Source organism: Nycticebus coucang, chromosome 10 (assembly GCF_027406575.1).
Source record: "Nycticebus coucang isolate mNycCou1 chromosome 10, mNycCou1.pri, whole genome shotgun sequence".
Lineage (NCBI taxonomy): Eukaryota > Metazoa > Chordata > Mammalia > Primates > Lorisidae > Nycticebus > Nycticebus coucang.
Genome location: NC_069789.1, coordinates 46,461,346 through 46,479,086, shown reverse-complemented (window position 1 = coordinate 46,479,086; position 17,741 = coordinate 46,461,346).

Genomic DNA, 17,741 nt, shown 5'->3' with positions numbered 1-17,741 from the left:
TTTTTTTTGTTTGTTTGTTTGGCTGGGGCTGGGTTTGAACCTGCCACCTCCAGTATATGGGGCCGGTGCCCTACTCCTTTGAGCCAAAGTCGTTGCACCTTGGTTTTTTTCATCCAACAAACTCCTCATCCTTCCAAATCCAGCTTAATTATCTCTGTCTCCAGTAAGCCTTCGTTCACATTAGTTCAGATACCTTTGTAATGTACTCTATAAAACCTGTTCCTTTCCTCCAGTTTATGATTAGTCATCACTATTCTTTTTGATTAATATTTGTTTATCTGTTTGTATCACTTGAATATAATTCATTTATTTTAGCTTAGTATTTTATTCCCCAATATATATGGTAGATTCTCAAAAGATACATAAGAAATGAATGAAGGAAGATTAAGAAAAAGTAGGGATTTAACTGTTGTAACCATCTGAATTATCTTTGTGCATAAATAGCCAAATATTTTTTCGCTCCACAAACATTTATCTGTCCTCTTTTCCTGGTTTACTAGTAAATGCCATACAAACAGAAATCATTTTTCCTAGTAGCTGACAAGCTACTACTAGTTCCTAATTATGCCAGATCTTCAACTGGAGAGACTTGCAGTTTGTCATGATACAAACTTGCTCCTTATAAGCAAGGGATTTATTTTTATTTCTAAATTCTGACTCACAGTAGATACTATCAAAGCTTTTCAAGTATAATTTAACCTTGAAAATTTGTTTAGAAATTAACTTGAAGACATACTTGCTAATACTAGTAAATAGATGCCTTTTATTAGTAGAAAGTTAAATGCACAGTTGTTATGCTTGCCAAACAAAATTCAGCTTTGTTCAATGCCTAAACAAATTTATAAGCAGTCTGGGAAGGAATCCATTATTTGGCACATTTGAACTGTATCCAATAGAGAATAAGTCACTTGGCATAATTTAACAATTAACTCATAGAATAAATATTATTTTTATTCCGTTGGGATGCCTGATTTTTGTAAATGGTATCCTTTTTTATGCGATGTAACTATTAGAGAGTATTACACAGATGATTCTATCATACTATTTTCTTTGTTTTAAACATTTTAGACTTTTAATTATCATTCAAATTATGCTGCATATTTCTGGGGTTTTATCAAAATTTTTGAGCAAGCACCACTAAGTGACATTATTCCAGATTTACATTTTATCATTGTTCAAGAATTTGGGGACTGGGAAGATACAGACGCTTCAGGAACACTGGAGGGGTGAAAAGGGTGAGGGGCAGGAGGAAAGGGCTAGGGATGGAACATTATCAAGTCAGAGTAGAGACAACCCAGACCCCCAGCAAGGAGATTTCTAAATGCAGGCTCCTAGATCTGAGTTCTTCACTGTAGCTCCTTCCAGAAAGCTTCTACCCACCAGCTACACAGCACATCTGGTGTGGGGAGACAGTTTTCCCCAGGAGTCCTTCTAGGGAAAGCCTTGAAATCGCCTATGGTTAGGCCTGAAAGATCACACCTTGGATTTTGGACTGGAGCCATACTCCTCGGAAGGAACTGTGATATTTTTCTGAGAAGTCTGGATTTGTCAGTGGAATGTCATTTCAGACTTTTAAGAAAGGGAGTGATACGAGTCTATCTGTACTTTTAGAACATTACCCCCACTACCCTGACAGTGGTGTGGAATCTATACTGGGGGGACAGAGCTGAAAAGTCAGAGGAACCCTGCAGTGGTCTCTTACAGAGGGGTTCAGGCCTGAACCATATGCGGGGAACTGGGAGATACAGGTGCCTTCAACTAGGAACATGGGACCAGGGGAAAGGAGGAGAAGGCTGGAGGGTGAGATTAATGTTTAAATTTGAGGTGCTAGAGGCATCACCAGAATGAAAACCTCCATGGGCAGTTAGAATACTAAAATGAGTTCAGATCAGAGATCCCAAATGTGGGAATCACTGATATTAGAAAGCTTCACATTAATAATGAGAAGTCAAAGTCACAATTCTCTGCACTGTTAAGTTAAAAAGCCCCTTCTAAACATTAACCCAGTCTCAAATGATATACATAGGTTAGATATATTTCATTGCAAATCAAAAAGTCTCTCACATGAATTAAATAAGAAGATCTTAGAACATTTTTAACTGGAACATTAACCAAGCATTACTTACAGGCTGGCAGTATAGTAATTACTGTGTACATTTTCTTAGGGTAAACAGTTTTCATCAACAAAACATATATAGGGTGTATTTACTTTTAGTTCTGCTTATACTAATTCATTCGGTTCTATTTTTTTTTAATTTATTGTTTTATTTTATTTGTTTATTGCAGTTTTTGGCCGGGGCTGGGTTTGAACCCACCACTGTCCGGCATATGGGCTTTGAGCCACAGACGCCGCCCTATTGTGTTTTATTTTTTAATTGACATACATATGCGTGAGTACATAGTATTGTTTTGATAAATATATAATGACCACAGAAGAGTAATTAGTATATCCAGCATCTCAAACATTTATCATTTCTGTGTGTTGGAAACATTCAATATCCTCCTCCTACCTATTGAAACTGTATGTTATTGTTAACTATGGTAACCCCTACAGAGTTACAGTGGTGTAGAACACTAGACGATTCCTTCTGTCTAGCTGCAATGTTTTTATCCTTTCACAAATCTCTCCCTAATCTCTTCCTTTCCTCTCCCCTTCCCAGCATCTATTAATTTTAATGTATGTACCCAAGACAACTTCTGTTGTCACAAAAGAGAAATTTCACTAACTCTTGCATTAAGCTAGTAAAACATCAATGGAAACATACATGGCAAATCCAGTGGACTCTGGTGCTGCCTGAGCCAGATTGCCCTTGCTGAGCTGACGGCCCCGTTGCCAGTTACTCTGAGTGCTGGATGTAAAAATTCACAGCTGCCTCTTTTTCTGGACTGTACCCTTCCTCAGATTGCAGCGACCTCACTGGGAGGACACTCAGCTCCAGTCCCACCCCAACATGGGTGACACACAGCCAAGAGTGTACAAAAGGCAAACATCTTTGCCTTAAGGTAGCACTGACTCCGTGCTGTGACTTGCATTCCAGAGCTCTCTGTGGAACCAGGCTGGGGGTCGACCCCAGCTGATGCCATATCCTGGCTTAGAGCCTTCCTTTGCCCTTATCCCCTTTCACTTAAGTGCATGTCCTCAATTATCCCATGAACCTGAATCCCTGTCTCACAATCTGTTTTGAAGACAACTGTAGAAGCTCTCTACTGGAACAGAATGTCAGGAACAGGGTGAGAAAAAGAAACTTCAAAAATTTTTTATTACAAAGATGATAACTTTGAGTTAATTATGTGGCTCTTAGCTTCTGGGCAATCAAAATGAAAAGTGGAAACATTTATCAGTGGCTTGGTTCATATTGGCCAAGATGAAAACGTATATTCATGTCTCAAGTAAATAAAGCCTTTTTCTCACTGAGTTCTTTTTTTCTTTTTATTAAGGCATTTGTACATAGATCATAAATACATTTATGTCATTATGGGATTCGATGTGTCAATTATTTGTACAAATTGGAGTGCTTACATCCTACTAATCAACATAGCTTTCACCTCATTTACCCAATTACAGCATTAACACATTTGTATTCTACACCTGATAGATCCAACTTGTACTTGCAACGTGCTCCATAGGTGTGGTCCCCCTACTAACCCTCCCTCTATGAACCCACCCTCTCCCCTCCGCTCTCCCTCTCCTTCCCTCCTTCATCCTAGGCTAAAGTTGTGTTTCATTTTTCATATGCAAGTGTGAGCAATTATAAATTGGTTTCACAGTAGTACTGAGTACATTGGATATTTTTTACTGAGTTCTAATAATAAAAATGCTATACAGGGCTTCACATCGGTAACAGAGAGCAACGAAGTAGAAAATGCCCACCAGAGTCCCACGAAAACTATTGCAGTGGATTCCATGCGGTTCCTATGTTGGTTCTACATGTTTGGTAAAGATATTGCACCAATTTAGCTTAGTGAAAGTATTTCTTCAGCATGGGTCAAAATAATATGATTCAACATTATAATGAAGGGAAGTGGTCAGATAGTCAGCAATTCCATCTGCTTTGCTTGCCACAGGCCTGTGTTAGCTAAATCTGCATTTTGGAGTTTAATGGCCTAGGAATGTCCTTTTCTTAAAACCTTTTTACCCAAGAGTCATGTAATTCCTCTTTGAATCTTTCCACACGTGTTCCCTGCGGAAGCCTGCTGCAATCGTGTAGTCCCCTGAAAAGGTTTTAATCTCATCTGAACTCATGTAGCAATTTCCTTCACCAAAATGAGTCTCTTTGAATTTCAGTAGAAAAAGAAAAAATACATTTCCTATTAATTTATAAATTCTCTCCCCATGACAAGGCTGAATTATAAAGGCTTAGCAGTTGCAGTGTGATAATTTCTTAGAACTAGCTAAGAAACATGACCAACATTACAATGAGGTACACTAATTTTCATGAGTTATTACGACAGTGGGTTTTAGCAGATAAATATTTATTTAATCAGATCCTGATAATTTCCCGGCAATTAGGTGTAGCAATGCACATTGCAGGAAATGCACTGAAAATCAAAGACTGGGAATGCTTTTCACTTCTGTACTCTGTTCAGCCAAATACATCTGGGCTTTTCCAAATTTCTCTGAATTGACTGCTTTGAAACTTTAACTTAATCTCAGTGAATCTGATCTTTTGTTGAGGCTACTATGAAGTGTCAAAGCTTTATGCCAGCCCCAGAATATTTAGGGAAACACTAACCTTCATGATTCCTTAGTGGGGAGAGAATGTTTTGTGTTCAAAAAGTTTGGAATAGACTTGATAGTATATTCTGCCGCTTAAAGATTCATAACTAACACTAACAAGTTTTAAATGCTTTAAAAATTCGTAAAGAATCTGTATTAATTAAAATACCCCTCAAACTTGGCAATTTGGGCATTTGTTATTTTAAGAATCAGGACTCTGGGAATGACTAAGCTAGATAGGCTGCCTCAGGGTCTTTTTTTCTTTTTATTTTAATGTACACTTTTTTGAGAGACAGTCTTAAGCTATTGTCATGGGTAGAGTGCTCAATTCTTGGGCTCAAGTGATCCTCTTGCCTCAGTTTTTCTATTTTTAGTGGAGACGGGGGTCTCGCTTTTTGCTCAGGCTGATCTCAAACTCATGAGCTCAAGCAATCCATCTGCCTTGGCCTCCTAGAGTGCTAGGATTACAGGCATGAGCCACCACACCCAGACTGCCTCGGGATCTTTTATGGGGTTAAAAATCAAGCTGTAGGACAGAATTACAATCATATGAAAGTGTGACTGGGCAGGAAGATCTACTTCAAATATGACTTCCTTTCATGGCCGTGGGCAAAAGGCCTCAGCCCTTTGCCATGTGCAACTCTCCACAGCACTGCCTGAGTATCTCCATCTCGTGGCAGCTCACAGAATGAGTGAGCTGAGAAACAGTAAGGAGGAACCCACAGTATCGTAATGATATAGTGTCTGAAGTCACACCTAGTCCCTCCCATTTCCACTGTATTTGTGAATCACTACGTCAAGCTATTATTCAAAAAGAGAGGAAGTAGAAGGTACGTATTACACAGATTTGTTAGACACTGATAATCTCAATTAGACACTTAAACGTATTCTACATTTAAGAGAATCAAATTTGGTTTCAGGTGGAAGTTCCAGCTTTTTAGTAATGTGAACTAATAAAATTATTTTTGAATCGATCATTATTCTCAGATATTCACAACTCATCCTGCATGCTTAAAAAATACAAATCTTTAGAAAGAAAAGGAAATATAGATTATATTGGTTTCCCATAAGTGAGATATATTCTCTTGCTAAATATTTAAATACGCCTTAATATAATACCAAGTATAAACTTTCTCATCAGAAAATATTTTTGCATGTAAATAATACTTTTAATAAGAGCTATGATTCCTTTTGGTCCAATGTGAAAAAAATTTTGAGGTATTAATGACTATGAAAGTTGGATGAGGTTGGTGATCATCTTAAGTATAAACTTTTAAATCTATTATACACACAAATATGTCACTTTTCTTCAACTTTCAGGGTGAATATGAGACAATTTCAGAGCAGAGGATCAAGAATGATTACCTTAGTTTTTGTTTGAATGAGCTTGTTCACTTGGGCACAACAGAGTATAAATGCCCCTGACATTTGACAGTATAAATGTACCTGTGTAGCAAAGAGTTGCCTTTTATTTTGTAGACACAGTCTAGAGTTTCTAGCTACATTTTACAGATGTTTGCTAAACTAATTAAGAAATGATGTGAAAGAATGTGGGTAGCTCAATAAAAACCACATGTCAAAACAAGTCATGACTAGACTGGATGAGACAGAAACATTAATTTTACATATTACTTATATTTCATTTTAGAGTCTATAAATTCATCACCCCATATTCTTTTTTTTATCACCCCATATTCTAATGAATCTAATGTACCACATCACACCAAAGATTTAAACAGACAATTGTTGCAAGCTCTTAGAACTTATTCCAGAATCCTAGATCCTCATATATTTGAAAACAAAATAAAACTAGTTTTGGTGGAATGGCTGTCACATATTAAGCTCTAAGGCAAATATGTTCAAGAATCAGATCTACTGTAATATCATTTTTGAAATAATACATACCAGTATCTTAACTTGGTTATATCCGCAAAGACTCAATTTCCTAATAAGGTCGCATTCATCAGTACTGGGGAATTAGAACTTCAACCCAAAATTTGGGGGAATGTAAGTCAATCTCTAACAATGTTTATGAAGTATGAATGGGGAGGAAACAGGAGTATTCAATGAGACTTCCTACTGCAGGAGAAGTTTGACACCTGTAAAAGGAGAAAAAGAAGGGCAGACCGGGTAGAAAGAACCTCAGATTACAATACAATTCTGAGAATGTTCTGACCCGCCTTTGGGACCCCCTGGCCAACGTTCATCATTAAAGGAGTCCCACATAGGAAAGACGTGATCTAGTTCTAATACTTCCACTATGTTCAAATAATGGCTTGGAACAGCCTGGTACAAGTGAAACCCAAGAGGAAAGGGCTGTCAGTCAGCTATACTCCCTACAGCAGAGTCTATTAAAGGCAAGTCTGAGTAGGGCACTTCTATGGCCACCATAGTATTTTCCACACCTAATGACAGAATAGCGGGAGTAGTTCCTCCACGATTTCTGTGGGTATTTCTTCCTTAGAGGAGTCTTAGAAAGATTCTGGAAGTAGTAGCTCTATAGCTCTCTTTGCTGCACTTGGTCTAAGGGTTGCAACTGAGACTTACTGTTTCTTTAGTCCACTATCCATGCTAAACTCCCCTCAATCTCAGCAGATCTTGGCACCTTACCTGATGGTGTGACCCAAACCTTTATACCTGAAGACTGTGAATCCTTCATTACCATACCCATATCAAACTAGGTTTTTCTCTTGTCCATTCACAGTCACTATCGGGTGAATTCCAAGACACATTCCTTTATGCCTCCACTGTATAAAAGTCATCCTGTGTTCTCTTGACAATTAGGGTCCATTACACTTACCATACTGAACCTGGGACACAAGGAGTTCAATATGGAGCAATCCTTGGATTGTGGATGACCTGACATGTGGCATTCCATACTTATAAACAAGCTGCCAAAGCTCCCCATAAGGATAATTTATAATTAAGTAATTGAATTAATAATTCATAAACTAGTTTCTTCCACACATGTGAACAAACCCACATGGCATAAGGCAGCGGTGCATTGGCGCAGCATTTTCACACTAGCCCCTAGTCTCATTGTTTATGGGGGCTCTTAGGCACAGCATCACTGTCTCTTAACTTTTTTATTTGATTTTGTGAATCTGTGCTTACCTTTATGATCATACTTCCAAAGCAAAAGTCCACTACAAGTCCCAGTGAGCCTGTAGCAAAGAGAAAGTCTACTGATTACAGTGGAAAAGAAAGCAGAAATAATTAAGGTTAGGAGAAAGACAAATGCTGTCTTTCACTGGGAAAGCCTTAGGCTTCAGTCTCAGCTATCAGGACAATTACAAAAGGATAAAGTAAAAATATCAGAACATGTGACAGGCAGTGCTCCAATGAAGGTATCAATTATGACTGAGCAGCATAATGGATTAATTATTGAAATGGAATGGTTATTATTGACTTATTTAGATCAAAATAAGCATAACGTTCTTATTAGCCTAGGAATTAAAAGAAAGAACACAATAATTTGTGACTTATTATTACAGTACAGGGATATTATTATTATTTCTACAGTATTCTATTATTATACCAACAAAAGCTGTAGTACAATGGGATTCTTGTTGTGTACCTTGCAAGGGCATATCCCCTTGGGGGCTGGGATACACAACTCTACAAAGCTCAGATACATAGAAATAGGAAGTTCCCCAAGGATGGAAAGTGGTACCACATCTCTCATCCCTCGGTTTCCAGACCCATGTATCCTTCCCATTGTAGACAGGTCTTAATTTAATGGATATACTGCATCTTAAAGGATAGCACCTTATCTTTGACAATTATTGCTATCAAGCTGGTCTCATAGCTGTGTTTTCAATAGCTGCTTTAACTCTTATGAGACCAGCTATTTCTTAAATGTGAATGCTGCAGCATGTTTTACAAGATTTCATGGTCATGGTTGTGGGCTCATTCCCACACCTCCTTCACTGTGAACTGGGCACCTTGATCAGAACCCAGAGTGGTTATCTATCCCTATGAGGACAAACAGTTAACACTTTGGACATTGCATGGAAGGGGCTCAATGTAGTCAACCTGCAATTAAGTGGCCAGTTGGTCTTCTTTATGAATAGGTTCATTGCTGGTCTCTGTTTGTGGCAGATTGGATACTTCATGAGCAACAGGAGCTAAGTTGGCTTTTAAAGTGGAAGGCTCTGAAGCAAAGCTGTGGTTGGAGGAATCCTACATGAGACAGGGATGGTCTGGTTCCACTATACCTACAATGTTCAGGTGTTATCTAAGAGCCGCCTTACAGAAGCACGGCCTAGCATGAACAGTGTGGTGGACCCAATTGTGCATAACCCCCAAAGGGGTCAATCCGGTCTATCTATGGCAAGTTCTCCTGAAGGGAGTTATGAATGGCACAGGTGGTTTCCCAGGGAGAAATGGGGAGGTGGATAGCAGAACAACAACAATGAAGAGCTCAGGTGGCTCTTTGTGCCCTGCTTTTAATGATGGACACCACCGTTAGAATATCATATCTCAGTACAAACAGCCCCTTCCCACTCCACTCAGATATAGTTTAAGAGGTTGCCTATTTCCAACAGCCACTGGTAACCTGAAGAGTCTTGCCAAAATTTATTAATAAAATAGTTTTTTTCCCCAGATCTTCACTGATTGATTGATTGAATTGAATGTAATTAAAAAAGCCACTTGTGCCTCTCTCCAATGGTTTGTTTCTTAGACAAATGCAGAACTCTACCATTTTTTTTTTGACCTGACCTTAGTCCTGATTTTATATAAACTCTTGTCTCACGATCTATGACTAAAAGCATATCTGTGAAAAAGGAAGTAGTTTGGTATGCATCAAGGAAAAAGAAATGAGTGTTAAAAATCAAAAGATAAGTTGCAGCTAAATTACTGACACCCTTAGGCTAAGGTTCTTTAATTTTTACTCTACTTAAAAACTGTCATGGAGGCTGAGCGCGGTGGCTCACCCCTGTAATCCTAGGCCTCTGGGAGGCTGAGGTGAGTGGATTGCCTGAGCTCACAAGTTCACAAGACCAGCCTGAGCAAGACCTTATCTCTAAAAATAGCCAGGTGTTATGGCAGGCGCCTGTATTCCCAGCTACGTGGGAGGCTGAGATAAGAGAATTGCTTGAGCCCAAAAGTTTGAGGTTGCTGTGAGCTGTGATGGCACAGTACTCTAACCAAGGGTGACCGAGTGAGACTGTCTCAAAAAATAAAATTGTCATGGAATATTAATTATAGTTTTAGCACACACACACACACACACAAGAATCTTTGTACCATAGGCAAAAAACATCAATGCATCTCACCATTGACATAAAAGTAAAAATGATGCCTCCTGTTCTTTAAAAGAATATTAAATATGAAAGAAAATATACATCTTTTCTTTACTTATTATTTTGTAAAGTGTATCTGGATGAATATCTCTGAATAATTCTTTGTAGGATTTTGCTTCTGCCCCCAAGAATCATTTCTGTAGGTAAACCTAATTTACCTAATTTTGTTGCTTGATTTCAAAAAAAGAATTGCTTATCTTCTAGATCCCAAGAGACTAGATTATTATATAAGAAAAAAAAACTAAATATGTTAGAACTGAACCTGAGGCAAAGAAGGCTCTGAAAAAGTTTAGGGGTGAGGCTGAATATAAATCATATGTACCAGGAATCTTCCATTACCTTTTAAATGAATCTGTATTTCTAAAGTCTCTGAAACTAGATTAGATGCAATCATCTCAAGTAAGTTGATGTAATTACATCATACCCAATTACATCTATTCAGAAGCCATACTTTTTTTTTTTTTTTGAGCAATTGAAGTTAGTAAGGGGAGACATTAATTAGTGACAGTCCTCTGAGAATGAGGAATGTGAAAATTGATACAGCCAAGAATCTTAGTGGAGTCTTCAGGAATCTCTTCGCCCCCAAGTATTTCTTACATTGGTTTCCTAAAGGACCTATCTCTTAGAAATCTAATTAAAAGTAAGTATTTTCAAAAGCGACATAATTATTACTGCAATGTTTGCAAAGTCTTCTCACTTCTGGGGCATCATACCAAGAAGGTAATTTTAAGAAGAAAATAACCATCTTCAAATGCAAAAAGTTTTTAGGAGCGTTGATGTGTAACCACATTTTTCAGTCATCATTAGATAAGAGGAACTAATGGGGGTCACAGTGATTAGTAAGAACTTGAAGTTCTGGGAGACTTTTCCTTCCTTTCTGGCAAATGTTCATCCCACAGGTATTTCTTTCTCATAGGCCAATAGCAATTGGTGGGCATCACTCCTTCACTCCCTGGGCTCTCCTGTCTCCCATTGCCCATTAATTGTCACTGCTCTGATGAAACACACCATACCTGTAAATCTTCCATGCTTAAGCCATGTGACCATTGGAGACAAAACAATGGTGAATATTCCAAGACAATTTTGCTTCATGACCTCAATACTTCACTGAAACATTGAGTGGAAAAAAAATCTATTAGTTTTTATTTGTAGGCATTTGTCTTCCAGATAAAGAAATGAGTCTATGTGACTGAACTGGGTATGTGTAGATTATAAATGGGTGCCACCATGAGGAACTAAAAATCAGTGTTTCTTTTTGACCATGGCATTCGGTTGTTCTCCATCTCTTCTGTTCTTTTCTGTTCTGTTGGACACAGAACATTAGTCAGCAAGATGTGTCTAGACTTATCTAAATTTCAGGTGATGTTCAAAATTGAATCTCTGCTACATTTTTATTACCAAATGCTATAAACAGAGTTCTCAGTAAATTATAAGAGAAAATGCAAACAAATATGATGTGCATATTGAAGAGTTAATATTAAAATATTGAAAATGTGTGAGAAAGTTATAGAAGTATTTAGACTCTGATGTTAAATATGAAAATATATAATGTGCTATGTATTATTTTATATGGCTATTGATTATAGCGTAATATGTCAAGGTGAAAGGTTATAGAGCATTAGATCATTGTATGGTGTTTTTAAACAATATCATTATGTAGCAATCACATCTCATATGTACAGAGGTTATAGTAATAGGCCTATATGAAAACCAAGAAATTATTAAAATTGCACACTTTCCAAAATTAGAGTGTAGAGCAGAGAGGAACATATATAGTAACCCACTGGCACTGCAAAATCACATTATAAAGCCCCATAAGATGCCCAGGGAAAGGACCGGAAGATAGAAATTCTGCTAGACTGAAAACAATTCAGGTCCATAGAATGGGAGTTGGCCAAGGTGGGAGACCAGCTCGGATATGGCACTGGGGCAGCAGAAATCTCGACTTTCAAGGGCAATTATTGATCATGGAAAGAGGGGGCTGAGTGTCTATTAGTCCCAGTTTGATTTTGCTTGGAGCTGACCTTGACTACGGCATTTCTTTCCTCCCAGATGTCCTAATGTAATGGGCAGGCACCTTACTCAGGAGCTAAAGGAAACTTCTAAAGTTATATCACCTTTTTTTGCTTGGTCTGAACTCATTTAAACTCTCAGAGTTTCTCAGCACTTTGATTCTTCTCCTTTTAAATAGCTGTGTGCTCATTACATCTGTTCACCATGTGGCAATTATGTAATTATATTTAATAAATGACATTAGAGCAACCATAAAGGTCTGGCTTAAGTCACACTCTCCAATAAATGTTCAGATAAGAGCAAGAAGCAAATCCTAATAATTCATCTAATTAACTGGAACAGCTCATCTTTGGTCATTGAGTTCCAGTGTTGCAATATATTCTTAAATGTTTCTGGAATTATAGGGAGAAACCTAAGTTTGGTCCAAGGCTGTTGAATGAAAGCCCTGGCAAGCTGAAAGTATGAGTAGTGATTAAATGTGAATGACCCTATCCTAAATATGTCCATCAGAATGTTCTGGAGTGAGTCTTAAGAGCTGAGTATATTTAGTAATGCCCCTCAAACCTCATTTAAAGAACAGAACCAAGATTCATTGCGTTTCCTATGTATATGCCATTGACCACTGAGAATAAGAGACATTACATTTGAGGTCTACAGAAAGAAAGGGGAAAGTCTTATTGGTCTATTGACATATGTCCTTTGATGGCCCGAAATAGGAATGTCTTCTATCTACTCAGACAACATATTTTCTTTCTTGGGAGTTGCTATATGATTTATATAGTAAATATTTTCTAAGCAAGTTGGAGAACTGTTCCTTAAAGACAAGTACTCTTTTTTTCCTTCCTTCTTTTGTCATTCATAATGCACAGTGGCTTCAGCTTTTCGTCTGTGCCATGCATGTGTGTATATATATGGCTTGGAGTGGGAGGGGGTCAGGTATTGGGGAAGGAGGGGCTCTTCTAGTGATGTGGCAGAGGAAGATTGTATGAAGAAGTCCTTAATTTTTGCTAGACTTGAGATGCTGTGGGAGGGAACAGCAGCAGGGTAACCTGGTCCTCAAATGCCTGCTGGGTTGAATATTTTTTCAAAAAGTCCAGTTTACCAATGGCCTTGGATTCTACAGGTAAGCTTTCTTGGTAAAGCTCACCATGAGTGTCTGTAGACAGTCTTGCCTATTTGTGCCCAGGATTGTGTTCTTATTATTATAACAGCTACCATAATCATAATAGCAACCACTTAATGCCTAAAATGGACTAGGAGAACCACATACCCCAGTCAGATCCTTCAGATTACAAAGAAGCTGGTGTTCCCAACATGCTAAACTGCATCCCAGAAATCCCCATTCCCTGTATTCACAGGGTTCCCATGGTAAATTACAGTCTCAGTGGGTGTCAGCAATACTTCTCCTATGAAAAGGCCTCAGGGAATTCATCCATGGGAAACACCAGCTGCTTCCTGAGCCAAGATTCTTGCACTTTTAGCAAACCTGATATCAGAGGGCAGCTCTTGCTCTTCCCCACTGCCTAAGGCCCACTTAACACACACAGTTTTAAAGTGCTTTATCACCACTTGCTTAAACTGCCCTAGGTCAAGAGGAAGCCCGACTTTCAACCTCAGCCTTAAACTCTAAAGGCCATCCTTTTATTTTATGCCAGGTCTCTGTCATCACCTGTCATCAGCATTGGTACTACAGAGCATGTGTTTAGGAAGTGTACATCTTTTTCCTTCTGCCAATTTGCTGTCACCGCAACCCAACCTCTCTCATAAAAATACATCCTGGCAGCAGATCCAGAGAAGAGATGGAATCATTTCTTAATTCCAAACATATAGGAGGCCAGAATAGGTAGATCCTCAGGTTGTGATTAAAAAAAAAAAAAAAAATTAGGGCGGCGCCTGTGGCTCAGTGAGTAGGGCGCCGGCCCCATATACCGAGGGTGGCGGGTTCAAACCCGGCCCCCGGCCAAACTGCAACCAAAAAAAAATAGCCGGGTGTTGTGGCGGGTGCCTGTAGTCCCAGCTACTCAGGAGGCTGAGGCAAGAGACTCGCTTAAGCCCAGGAGTTGGAGGTTGCTGTGAGCTGTGTGAGGCCACGGCACTCAACCGAGGGCCATAAAGTGAGACTCTGTCTCTAAAAAAAAACGAATCAGCTATTTCCTTAAACTAAAAGGCCATGGGAGTGACATCTAAATGATACAGGATAGTAGTTTCTTCTTAGCTACATTTTCATCAAACACTTGATGTCACACAGTATAAGGCATATCTTTGCTGGGTCAGCCAGCTAATGCCTCATACACCATTAACTGATGAATATTTCTATACATTCATGAATTGGAAGAGATTCTGACTAAGAAGTGTACTGATGGCTTGAGCAATTCAAGCATAATAGTAAAGAAGTACAATTTTAGGACACAGAAGGAAAGTTAGAAACCATTCAGGCTCTCTGCACAGTATAAACCAACTCCTAGGCCTTTTGATTGGCAAGAGACAATTTGTCCTATTATGTGGACTCATCAAAGGGTTTAACAAGGTAGCTATTTCCTGAACAAGAATATATATACATTTTTTATATGCTATACACTATACTGCATATGTATATACTATGTACACTATATAGCCAACTTGCTTATATATACCTAGTATATATATATATTGAAATATATATGAAATACTGAAATATTAATGTTTATTAAATTGAATTGAACTAAGGATCTCTTGGAAAATTGCCACTTCTTTTAGTCTAAGAACTTTGTCTAGTCATAATCTTTGCTGAAATTCGTCACATTGGATATTGGCACAGATAAATGTATTATGAAGTTGAACTTGAGAACTATTCATGTGGGAATGCAAAATGCCCTAATCTTGGTTCTAGTTCTAATCCTGCTGTTTCCTGACAGTGTGAAGATAAGTAAAATGACCCTCTAGTTCTCCATCTTACAAATATAGAGCTGGAACTGAATAATCCCGTCAAGATAAAAATTTCTTATACTGCTATGCCTTCAAGTTCAAGGTGCCTCCTTTTGAAATCTCCTGAGCCCTTAAAGCCTATCTACCATGATGAAAAGAAGAAATGGAAATGGAAAAGGACCAGCTAAGCCATTCAGAGATGAAAATTAGCACAGACTCATATCACCAGTGGAAGAGATGAGCGTTCTGTTTTTCCTGACACCAGAAAAGAACTCAATTGCTCTCTTCTTTAACCTCATTTCATGCCAGCAGAACTCTTTCAGTCAAGGCTGTGAGAGTAAAGTCCAGGGCACTGTGGCCATTAATATTAGGGATAAAAGGTGTCATGGCATTTGTTCTATTTTGAGAAGTATTTCATTCAGTGGAGATGGTAAACAAGTTTGGCATGTCTTAATTGTCATTTCCTACAGAAGAGTTTTAGAAAGTATGCTGGCATACTGCCAAGTAGAATATTTGTTCCTTTAGTTTCCCATACAGTAGCTGTTTATCTGTCTCCAAGGCAATTCTAACTGTAATGTCTCAGAAGTAGATTAGAAGCTTAAAGTCAGGAAAGTGAAAACCGTACTGGATCCAAGTATCAGCTGGCTGTCAGGGAATAAATATGAATAAGAACAGAACAGATGAGAGATTTTAGCATCCAGTGAATGAAGGTGGAATGGCTGGTTAGTGCTTAATTATTAAAATACAATTTTCCCAGGGTATCCATATTATACCTAATGTTTAATCTCAACAGTGAGGGGCATTTTCTTTTCTTACAATAATTATTATGCAAAAAGTGTGCTTGAATGTTGCAAGCTTGCATTTCTATCAGAGACCAGCCTTGGCAATGACACAGATGTAGGTTAACAAACAACTTTCTAGAAAATGCATTTTAATTGTCATTTTCCCAGTATTTTTACTTTATGATCCAAATTTAAATTATACTCCAAAAATACTGAAGAACCTCACTATAAAAGACACATGTAATAGAAAAATAAGATTATTGTAATACCAAGACTGAAATTAATATAGAAAAAGCTTTCATATTAAGTTCCAGACTCATACCTACAATCTTACTTTCTTGGACCCATCATACAAATGTATAAATTGGTTTTCCGGGATTGCCTGGACTGTGTTTGCTCCCTTCTGTATACAGACGGAACCAGCATGTTTTATGTGGCAGGTGTTAGGTATTAGGCAGAATCCTATGAGTAATAAATATTGACATTTAATCCTAAGATTTGACCATTAATTTAGATAAGAATCAACTTCATGCAGGCTAACTAGTCATAGGCTTAGAGGAATTATATTTCTCATCAATTGTGTGTGTGTATACTTATAAATTTATGTGAAATTTAGACATTTGATGTATTCCAGTCTAGAATAATGGATGTAAGGTGAAGCATTAATAAGATGAGTTTATTTAAAGTCCTCCCTTGGTTCTACTATGCTGCAAATTTGCTAGTTTCCTATAATTGATCCTATCACAGGCAGTCCTTAGTTTTTCATTAATATACTGATAAATTCTACTTCAGACCACGCTCGTGATCAGCCTGAAGACAATCTATTTGTCACACCCAAATATTCTGACCAGAGGATAAGTGCATATTGTGAGCCAAACTAAGTATGACCCTTGGAGCAGTAAAAGCTGCAGATTCTTCCAAGTGTTCCATATCTCATTGTTTGGCATTCAGGTCTCCTTGTCTGAGGTTGCTATGGGCCACCATTGGCACCCTCATGGAATTCCTTTGGGGATGGAGATGCACTCCAACTTCTGTAAGTATAAGGAAAGGCCACTATGATTTTATTCCCTGAATTTATGCTTAATGACCACTGCTGGGGGTAACTGTAGCAACCTTAAGGATTGTGCACATTTTGGAGCAAGTTTACAGAGTATTTAGGATAGAAGAATGTATAAAGAAGTGAAAAGGTTCTCTTTTCCTGACTCTTTGTACTCTTTAGAAATAAGATATTCATATATAAAAGAATATACTGAAAACACTTTATTGGGGAGCAGAATTAAGAATAAATAGCATTTTTTTTTTGGAGTCTTTCCATAAAAGGTTAATTTCTGAAGATCCAAAAGGCTTTGTCAAAAGAGGGTCTCCCCATGGGAGGGATCCCAGTTTGGACTCAGTAGACAATGTGAGAGATTTAATGTTATTCTGGCCACTGACATTTTCTTAATATATCACTTCAAAGAGAAAGGAAATTGATTGTATATATATATCACATGTTTGAATGTATGATTACAACTTAATCTAAGATCATTCAAAGTTACACATTAAATAGAGACTCAAAATGAACTATTATACTCTGACACTAGTGTTACATTTTCCCTTAATTTAATGTATTCACAAATAATCACTCATTTTCAGCATTTTAGAGGACCTCAGCAGTCTTATTGTGTTAGCATGTGCTTAGACACCCAGATTCCCAGACAAATTTTCTTTTCCAAACTATGTTTAGTCTGAGGTCTCAGTCTGGAAAATGAGTTCTCTGCTGTCCCCTTCTCTCCTCTCTAATTTGTTTATATTTACCGTCTCTGAAGGCATCTGCGTCTTTAAGGGTTGTCACTTAATGGATGGTTATTTTCTGCTCTTCCATTTGTCCTGCAATACATATATAAATGTCCAAAATGAATTGCAAAGCAATTTAAATGGTAGTTGCAACCTGGTGTGAAAGTCCACAGGGAGGGATTTTATGTCACGCCGTGTAACACAATGATGGAAAATTTTCTCATCCACCTATTTTCTCATCAA